Source organism: Canis aureus, chromosome X (genome assembly GCF_053574225.1).
Source record: "Canis aureus isolate CA01 chromosome X, VMU_Caureus_v.1.0, whole genome shotgun sequence".
Taxonomy (NCBI): Eukaryota; Metazoa; Chordata; class Mammalia; order Carnivora; family Canidae; genus Canis; species Canis aureus.
This window is the reverse complement of record NC_135649.1, coordinates 85,171,529-85,182,283: the sequence shown is the minus strand read 5'-3', so window position 1 is coordinate 85,182,283 and position 10,755 is coordinate 85,171,529. Positions and strand designations below refer to the sequence as shown.

General features: G+C 41.2%; 1 pseudogene; it reads left to right on the top strand.

Annotated features, from left to right (window-relative positions):
* The first annotated feature begins 7,542 nt into the window (after window positions 1-7,542).
* Window positions 7,543-8,882, top strand: LOC144307633 (SWI/SNF-related matrix-associated actin-dependent regulator of chromatin subfamily E member 1 pseudogene; annotated as a pseudogene).
* Window positions 8,883-10,755: the final 1,873 nt, after the last annotated feature.

The window sequence follows — 10,755 nt, the reverse complement described above, 5'->3', positions numbered from 1 at the left end:
ACCAAGAACACTCTATCCAGCAAAATAGAGATAAAGTGCTTACCAAACAAAAGTTAAAGGAATTCATGACCACTAAACCAGTCCTACAAGACATGTTAAAGGGGACTTTTTGAGTAGAAAGAAAGGACCATAAATACAGGTATGAAAAGTAGGAAGCACAAAGGCAGTAAATTAATTATACAAAATCAGCCAACATATTCACAAATTAAAAGGATGTGAAGCATGACACCATATACCTAAAATGGGGGGGGGAGATAATATTTAGTGCTTTTAGAATAGGTTCAACCTTAAGCAACCATCAACTTAATATAGATTGCTATATGCATATGCTACTATGCTTGCAATATAGATGCATGTATAAATCTAATGGTAACCATAAATCAAAATTTGGTAATAGATATGCAAAAAATAAAGAGAAGGAATTCAAGTATATCACTAAAGAAAGTCAGCAAACCATGAGAGAAGACAGCAAGACAGGACAAAATACAGAGAACTACAAAAACAACCATAAAATGTGTAAAAAAAATGGCAATATGTACATACTTATCAATAATTATTTTGAATGTAAATGGACCAAATGCTCCAATCAAAAGACATAGTGTGATAGAATGGATTAAAAAAAAGACCCATCTATACACTGCCTACAAGAAACTCACTTCAAACTTAAAGACATCTATCAACTGAAAGTAAAGGGATGGAAAAGCATTTATCATGCAAATGGAAGTGAAAAGAAAGCCAGGGTAATAATACTTACATTGGATAAAATAGACTTTAAAACAAAGACTAGAATAAGAGACAAAGAAGTACACTATATAATTATAGAGGGAAAAATCAAACAAGAAGATATACCAATTGTAAATATATACTCATCCAACATGGGAGCACCCAAATACATAAAGCAGCATCTAATGAACATAAAGTAATCAAGGGGTGCCTGGGTGGCTTAGTTGGTTAAGTGTCTGACTCTTGGTTTCGGCTCAGCTCATGGTCCCAGAGTTTTGGGATTGAGCCCCACATTGTGCTCTGTGCTCAGCATGGAGTCTGCTTGTCCCTTTCCCTCTCTCCTCCCTCTCCCTCACTGACATACACACACACACACACACACACACACACACACACATTCCCTCTCTCTCTCTCAAATAAATAAATAATTTTTTAAAAAAGAAAGTAATCAATAGTAATATAAAAATAGTAGGGGATTTTAACACCCACTTACATCGATGGACAGATATCCAAACAGAAAATCAACAAGGAAACAGTGTCTTTGAATGACACATTTGGCCAAATGGATCTAACAGACATATTCAGACCATTCCATTCTAACAGAGCAGACTACACATTATTTTCAAGTGCACATGGAACATCCTCCAGAATAGATCACATATTAGGTCACAAAAACCAGGCCTTAATAAATTAAAAAAAGATTGAAGTCATACCATGCATCTTTTCCAACCATAACACTGTGAAACTAGAAATTAACCACCAGAAAAATCTGGGAAGAAAACAAATATATGGAGGTTAAATAGCATGCTACTAAACAATGAATGAGTCAATCAAAAAAATCAAAGAGGAAATTTAAAAAAAAACACGGAGGCAAATGAAAACAAAAACACAACAATCCAAAATCTTTGGGATACAGCAAATCTGTTCTAAGAAGGAAGTTTAATGCAATACAGGCCTATTTCAAGAAGCAAGAAAAAGCTCAAATAAACATCCTAACTTTATACCTAAAGTAGCTAGAAAAAGAACAAACAAAACCAGGATCCAGTAGAAAGAAGGAAATAATAAAGATTTTAGCAGAAATAAATGAAATAGAAACTGAAAAACTGAGCAGATCAATGAAACCAGGAGCTAGTTCTTTGAAAAGATCAACAAAATTGATAAACCTTTAGCCAGACTCATCAGAGAGATAAAGAGGACTCAAACAGAATCAGAAACTAAAGACGAGAAATAAAAACCAACACTACAGAAATACAAAGGATTATAAGAGGATATTATGCAAAATTATATGCAAACAAACTTGGCAAACTAGAAGAAATGGATAAATTCTTAGGAACATTTAACCTCCCAAAACCCAATCAGGAAGAAATAGAAAATTTGAACAGACCAATTACCAGCAATGAAATTGAATCAGAACCAAGAAACTCCCAACCAACAAAAGTCCAGGGCCAGATGGGCTTCATAGGTGAATTCTATCAAACATTTAAAGAAGACTTAATATCCATTCTTCTCAAACTATTCCAAAAAAGAGGAGAGGAAAACTTCCAAATCCATTCTATGAGGGCAGCATTATCTCATTACCAAAACCAGCTAAAGACACTACCAAAAAGACACAGAAAGAGAGAGAGAGAGAGGGAGAGAGAACTACAGGGCTATATCTCTGATGAACGTAGATGCAAAAAGCCCTCCACAAATATGGACAATCTGAATCCAATATACATTAAAAAAAAATCTTTCACCACGATCAAGCGAGATTTATTCCTGGGATACAAGGGTGGTCTAATGTTTGTAAATCAATCAATGTGATACATTACATCAACAAGAGAAAGGATAAAAACCTTATGAGCATTTCAATAGATGCAGGAAAACATTTAACAAAATACAATATCCATTCATGAGAAAAACCTTCAACAAGGAAGGTTTAGAAGGAACATAACTGGGGGAAGGGCAGGATGGCGGAAGAGTAGGGTCCCCAAATCACCTGTCCCCACCAAATTACCTAGATAACCGTCAAATCATCCTGAAAATCTACGAATTCGGCCTGAGATTTAAAGAGAGAACAGCTGGAATGCTACAGTGAGAAGAGTTCGCGCTTCTATCAAGGTAGGAAGACGGGGAAAAAGAAATAAAGAAACAAAAGGCCTCCAAGGGGGAGGGGCCCCGCGAGGAGCCGGGCTGAGGCCGGGGCGAGTGTCCCCAGGACAGGAGAGCCCCGTCCCGGAGGAGCAGGAACTGCACCAACCTTCCCGGGCGGAAAGGGGCTCGCAGGGAGTTGGAGCAGGACCCAGGAGGGCGGGGGTGCCCTCGGGCTCCTGGGGACACTAACAGACACCTGCGCCCCGGGAGAGTGCGCCGAGCTCCCTAAGGGCTGCAGCGCGCACGGCGGGACCCGGAGCAGCTTGGGGGGGGGCTCGGGCGGGGGCTCCGCGGAGGGGGCTGCGCGGACGGGAGCATGAATCCAACTGCGCAGGCCCCGGAGCACTGGGCGCCGGGACACAGCCCAGGATCCGGCCTCCCCCGGGACAGGCAGAGGCCGGGAGGGCCCAGGACAGCAAGGACGCTCCTGCCCCAGCTGAGCAGATCAGCGCCCCGCCCCGGAGCCCCCAGGCCCTGCGGACGGAGAGCTCCGGAGTTACTGCGGGAGCTGAATCCAGGGCTCCAGAGCTGGCCCCGCCACTGGGGTTGTTCCTCCTGCGGCCTCACGGGGTAAACAACCCCCACTGAGCCCTGCACCAGGCAGGGGCACAGCAGCTCCCCCAAGTGCTAACACCTGAAAATCAGCACAACAGGCCCCTGCCCCAGAAGACCAGCTAGACGGACAAGTTCCAGGGGAAGTCAAGGGACTTAAAGTATACTGAATCAGAAGATACTCCCCCGTGGTTTTTTGTTTTTGTTTTTTTTTTTTGCTTTTTGATTTGTTTGCTTCCCCCACCCCCTTTTTTCCCTTTCTTTCTTTTTCTTTCTCGTTTTCTTCTCTTTTTTCTTTTTTTTCTTCCTTTTTTCTTTTTTCTTTTTCTCCTTTCTTTCCTTCTTTCTCTCCTCTCTTTTTCTCCTTTTCCCAATACAACTTGTTTTTGGCCACTCTGCACTGAGCAAAATGACTAGAAGGAAAACCTCACCTCAAAAGAAAGAATCAGAAACAGTCCTCTCTCCCACAGAGTTACAAAATCTGGATTACAATTCAATGTCAGAAAGCCAATTCAGAAGCACTATTATACAGCTCTAGAAAAAAAGCATAAAAGACTCAAGAGACTTCATGACTGCAAAATTTAGAGCTAATCAGGCAGAAATTAAAAATCAATTGAATGAGATGCAATCCAAACTAGAAGTCCTAACGACGAGGGTTAATGAGGTGGAAGAACGAGTGAGTGACATAGAAGACAAGTTGATGGCAAAGAGGGAAACTGAGGAAAAAAGAGACAAACAAAATACCATGAAGAGAGATTAAGGGAAATAAACGACAGCCTGAGGAAGAAAAACCTATGTTTAATTGGGGTTCCCGAGGGCACTGAAAGGGCCAGAGGGCCAGAATATGTATTTGAACAAATCCTAGCTGAAAACTTTCCTAATCTGGGAAGGGAAACAGGCATTCAGATCCAGGAAATAGAGAGATCCCCCCCTAACATCAATAAAAACCATTCAACACCTCGACATTTAATAGTTAAGCTTGCAAATTCCAAAGATAAGGAGAAGATCCTTAAAGCAGCAAGAGACAAGAAATCCCTGACTTTTATGGGGAGGAGTATTAGGGTAACAGCAGACCTCCCCACAGAGACCTGGCAGGCCAGAAAGGGCTGGCAGGATATATTCAGGGTCCTAAATGAGAAGAACATGCAACCAAGAATACTTTATCCAGCAAGGCTCTCATTCAAAATGGAAGGAGAGATAAAGAGCTTCCAAGACAGGCAGCAACTGAAAGAATATGTGACCTCCAAACCAGCTCTGCAAGAAATTTTAAGGGGGACTCTTAAAATTCCCCTTTAAGAAGAGTTCAGTGGAACAATCCACAGAAACAAGGACTGAATAGATATCATGGTGACACCAAACTCATATCTCTCAATAGTAACTCTGAAGGCGCAGGGTTTCCGATTGGATAAAAAAGCAGGACCCATCTATTTGCTGTCTACAAGAGACTCATTTTAGACAGAAGGACACCTACAGCCTGAAAATAAAAGGTTGGAGAACCATTTACCATTCGAATGGTCCTCAAAAGAAAGCAGGGGTAGCCATCCTCATATCAGATAAACTAAAATTTACCCTGAAGACTGTAGTGAGAGATGAAGAGGGACACTATATCATACTTAAAGGATCTATCCGACAAGAGGACTTAACAATCCTCAATATATATGCCCCGAATGTGGGAGCTGCCAAATATTTAAACCAATTAATAGCCAAAGTGGAGAAATACTTAGATAATAATACACTTATACTTGGTGACTTCAATCTAGCTCTTTCTATACTCGATAGCTCTTCTAAGCACAACATCTCCAAAGAAACAAGAGCTTAAATGATACACTGGACCAGATGGATTTCACAGATATCTACAGAACTTTACACCCAAACTCAACTGAATACACATTCTTCTCAAGTGCACGTGGAACTTTCTCCAGAATAGACCACATACTGGGTCACAAATCGGGTCTGAACCGATACCAAAAGATTGGGATCATCCCCTGCATATTCTCAGACCATAATGCCTTGAAATTAGAACTAAATCACAACAAGAAGTTTGGAAGGACCTCAAACAAGTGGAGGTTAAGGACCATCCTGCTAAAAGATGAAAGGGTCAACCAGGAAATTAAGGAAGAATTAAAAAGATTCATGGAAACTAATGAGAATGAAGACACAACCATTCAAAATCTTTGGGATGCAGCAAAAGCAGTCCTAAAGGGGAAATTCATTGCAATACAAGCATCCATTCAAAAACTGGAAAGAACTCAAATACAAAAGCTAACCTTACACATAAAGGAGCTAGAGAAGAAACAGCAAATAGATCCTACACCCAGCAGAAGAAGAGAGTTAATAAAGATTCGAGCAGAACTCAACGAAATCGAGACCAGAAGAACTGTGGAACAGATCAACAAAACCAGGAGTTGGTTCTTTGAAAGAATTAATAAAATAGATAAACCATTAGCCAGCCTTATTAAAAAGAAGAGAGAGAAGACTCAAATTAATAAAATCATGAATGAGAAAGGAGAGATCACTACCAACACCAAGGAAATACAAACGATTTTAAAAACATATTATGAACAGCTATACGCCAATAAATTAGGCAATCTAGAAGAAATGGACGCATTCCTGGAAAGCCACAAACTACCAAAACTGGAACAGGATGAAATAGAAAACCTGAACAGGCCAATAACCAGGAAAGGGAGGAAATTGAAGCAGTCATCAAAAACCTCCCAAGACACAAGAGTCCAGGGCCAGATGGCTTCCCAGGGGAATTCTATCAAACGTTTAAAGAAGAAACCATACCTATTCTCCTAAAGCTGTTTGGAAAGATAGAAAGGGATGGAGTACTTCCAAATTCGTTCTATGAGGCCAGCATCACCTTAATTCCAAAACCAGACAAAGACCCCACCAAAAAGAAGAATTACAGACCAACATCCCTGATGAACATGGATGCAAAAATTCTCAACAAGATACTAGCCAATAGGATCCAACAGTACATTAAGAAAATTATTCACCATGACCAAGTAGGATTTATCCCCGGGACGCAAGGCTGGTTCAACACTCGTAAAACAATCAATGTGATTCATCATATCAGCAAGAGAAAAGCCAAGAACCATATGATCCTCTCATTAGATGCAGAGAAAGCATTTGACAAAATACAGCATCCATTCCTGATCAAAACTCTTCAGAGTGTAGGGATAGAGGGAACTTTCCTCAACATCTTAAAAGCCATCTACAAAAAGCCCACAGCAAATATCATTCTCAATGGGGAAGCACTGGGAGCCTTTCCCCTAAGATCAGGAACAAGACAGGGATGTCCACTCTCACCACTGCTATTCAACATAGTACTGGAAGTCCTAGCCTCAGCAACCAGACAACAAAAAGACATTAAAGGCATTCAAATTGGCAAAGAAGAAGTCAAACTCTCCCTCTTCACCGATGACATGATACTCTACATAGAAAACCCAAAAGACTCCACCCCAAGATTGCTAGAACTCATACAGCAATTTGGCAGTGTGGCAGGATACAAAATCAATGCCCAGAAATCAGTGGCATTTCTATACACTAACAATGAGACTGAAGAAAGAGAAATTAAGGAGTCAATCCCATTTACAGTTGCACCCCAAAGCATAAGATACCTAGGAATAAACCTCACCAAAGAGGTAAAGGATCTATACCCTAAAAACCATAGAACACTTCTGAAAGAAATTGAGGAAGACACAAAGAGATGGAAAAATATTCCATGCTCCTGGATTGGCAGAATTAATATTGTGAAAATGTCAACGTTACCCAGGGCAATTTACACGTTTAATGCAATCCCTGTCAAAATACCATGGATTTTCTTCAGAGAGTTAGAACAAATTATTTTAAGATTTGTGTGGAATCAAAAAAGACCCCGAATAGCCAGGGGAATTTTAAAAAAGTAAACCATATCTGGGGGCATCACAATGCCAGATTTCAGGTTGTACTACAAAGCTGTGGTCATCAAGACAGTGTGGTGCTGGCACAAAAACAGACACATAGATCAATGGAACAGAATAGAGAACCCAGAAGTGGACCCTGAACTTTATGGTCAACTAATATTCGATAAAGGAGGAAAGAATATCCATTGGAAGAAAGACAGTCTCTTCAACAAATGGTGCTGGGGAAAAGAGAAACGAGGCTGGAGCTGCGGGCGCTTTTTCTGCCCGCGGTGTCTCAGATTCATTCTTAAGGAACTGAGAACTTAATCTTCCAAAATGTCAAAAAGACCATCTTATGCCCCACCTCCCACCCCAGCTCCTGCAACACAAATGCCCAGCACACCAGGGTTTGTGGGATACAATCCATACAGTCATCTCGCCTACAACAACTACAGTCTGGGAGGGAACCCGGGCACCAACAGCCGGGTCACAGCATCCTCTGGTATTAGGATTCCAAAACCCCCAAAGCCACCAGATAAGCCGCTGATGCCCTACATGAGGTACAGCAGAAAGGTCTGGGACCAAGTAAAAGCTTCCAACCCTGACCTAAAGTTGTGGGAGATTGGCAAGATTATTGGTGGCATGTGGCGAGATCTCACTGATGAAGAAAAACAAGAATATTTAAACGAATACGAAGCAGGAAAGATAGAGTACAGTGAATCTATGAAGGCCTAGCATAATTCCCCCGCATACCTTGCTTACATAAATGCGAAAAGTCGTGCAGAAGCTGCTTTAGAGGAAGAAAGTCGACAGAGACAGTCTCGCATGGAGAAAGGAGAACCTTACATGAGCATTCAGCCTGCTGAAGATCCAGATGATTATGATGATGGCTTTTCAATGAAGCATACAGCCACTGCCCGTTTCCAGAGAAACCACCGCCTCATCAGTGAAATCCTTAGTGAGAGTGTGGTGCCAGACGTTCGGTCAGTTGTCACAACAGCTAGAATGCAGGTCCTCAAACGACAGGTCCAGTCCTTAATGGTTCATCAGCGAAAACTAGAAGCTGAACTTCTTCAGATAGAGGAGCGACACCAGGAAAAGAAGAGGAAGTTCCTAGAAAGCACAGATTCATTTAACAATGAACTTAAAAGGTTGTGCGGTTTGAGAGTAGAAGTGGATATGGAAAAGATTGCCGCTGAAATTGCACAGGCAGAAGAACAGGCTCGCAAAAGGCAAGAGGAGAGGGAGCAAGAAGCAGCAGAGCAAGCTGAACGTAGTCAGAGCAGCATGGTTCCCGAGGAAGAGCCAGCTGCTAGTAAGACCCAGGAGAAGAAGGACAACGAAAGCATCCCTATGGAGACAGAGGAGACACACCTTGAAGAAGCAACGGAAAGCCAACAGAACGGTAAAGAAGGCACATCTACTCCTGAGGACAAGGAGAGCGGGCAGGAGGGGGTGGACAGTATGGCAGAGGAAGGGACCAGTGATAGTAACACTGGCTCAGAGAGCAACAGTGCAACAGTGGAGGAGCCACTGACAGACCCCACACCAGAAGATGAGAAGAAAGAATAAATGTTGCCTTGTTTTATGTGTTCTAAATACTTTTTTAAATGAAAAAAAATGTTTTTTGAGTTTAAAAAAAATAAATGGTGCTGGGAAAATTGGACATCCACACGCAGAAGAATGAAACTAGACCACTCTCTTTCACCATACTCAAAGATAAACTCAAAATGGATGAAAGATCTAAATGTGATACAAGATTCCATCAAAATCCTAGAGGAGAACACAGGCAACTCCCTTTTTGAACTCGGCCACAGTAACTTCTTGCAAGATACATCCACGAAGGCAAAAGAAACAAAAGCAAAAATGAACTATTGGGACTTCATCAAGATAAGAAGCTTTTGCACAGCAAAGGATACAGTCAACAAAACTAAAAGACAACCTACAGAATGGGAGAAGATATTTGCAAATGACCTATCAGATAAAGGGCTAGTTTCCAAGATCTATAAAGAACTTATTAAACTCAACACCAAAGTAACAAACAATCCAATCATGAAATGGGCAAAAGACATGAAGAGAAATCTCACAGAGGAAGACATAGACATGGCCAACAAGCACATGGGAAAATGCTCTGCATCACTTGCCATCAGGGAAATACAAATCAAAACCACAATGAGGTACCACCTCACACCAGTGAGAATGGGGAAAATTAACAAGGCAGGAAACCACAAATGTTGGAGAGGATGCGGAGAAAGGGGAACCCTCTTGCCCTGTTGGTGGGAATGTGAACTGGTACAGCCACTCTGGAAAAGTGTGTGGAGGTTCCTCAAAGAGTTAAAAATAGATGTGCCCTATGACCCAGCAATTGCACTGCTGGGAATTTACCCCAAAGATACAGATGCAATGAAACGCCGGGACACCTGCACCCCGATGTTTATAGCAGCAATGTCCACAATAGCCAAACTGTGGAAGGAGCCTCGGTGTCCATCGAAAGATGAATGGATAAAGATGTGGTTTATGTATACAATGGAATATTACTCAGCCATTAGAAACGACAAATACCCACCATTTGCTATGACATGGATGGAACTGGAGGGTATTATGCTCAGTGAAGTAAGTCAATCAGAGAAGGACAAACATTATATGTTCTCATTCATTTGGGGAATATAAATAATAGTGAAAGGGAATATAAGGGAAGGGAGAAGAAATGTGTGGGAAATATCAGAAAGGGAGACAGAACATAAAGACTCCTAACTCTGGGAAACGAACTAGGGGTGGTGGAAGGGGAGGAGGGCGGGGGGTGGGGGTGAATGGGTGACGGGCACTGAGAGGGGCACTTGACGAGATGAGCACTGGGTGTTATTCTGTATGTTGGTAAATTGAACACCAATAAAAAATAAATGTGTTAAAAAAAAGAAGGAACATACCTGAATATAATAAAGGCCATCTATGAAAAACCCGCAGTTAACATTTTACTCAATGGTGAAAAGTGAGAGCTTTCCTCCTAAGATCAGGAAAAAGACAAGGATGTCCAGTCTCACCATTTTTATTCCATAGTATTGGAGTCCCAGCCACAATAATCAGATAATAAAAAGAAATAAAAGGCACTCAAATTGGTAAGGAAGAAGTAGAATTGTCACTCTTTTCAGATGACATGATATTATATGTAGAAAACCCTAAAGACTCCACCAGAAAGTTACTGGGACTGATAAATGGATTTGGTAAGATCACAGGATACAAAACCAATATACAGAAATCCATTGTATTTCTATACACTAATAATAAAGCAGCACAAAGAGAAATTAAGAAAACAATTCCATTTACAGTCACACCAAAAATAATAAAATACCCAGGATTAAACTTAATAAGGAGGTGAAAGACCTGTATTCTGAAAACTATAAAATATTGATAAAAGGACAGGTGGACATCATAGCATTGCAAAATACAGTATCTAAAAATA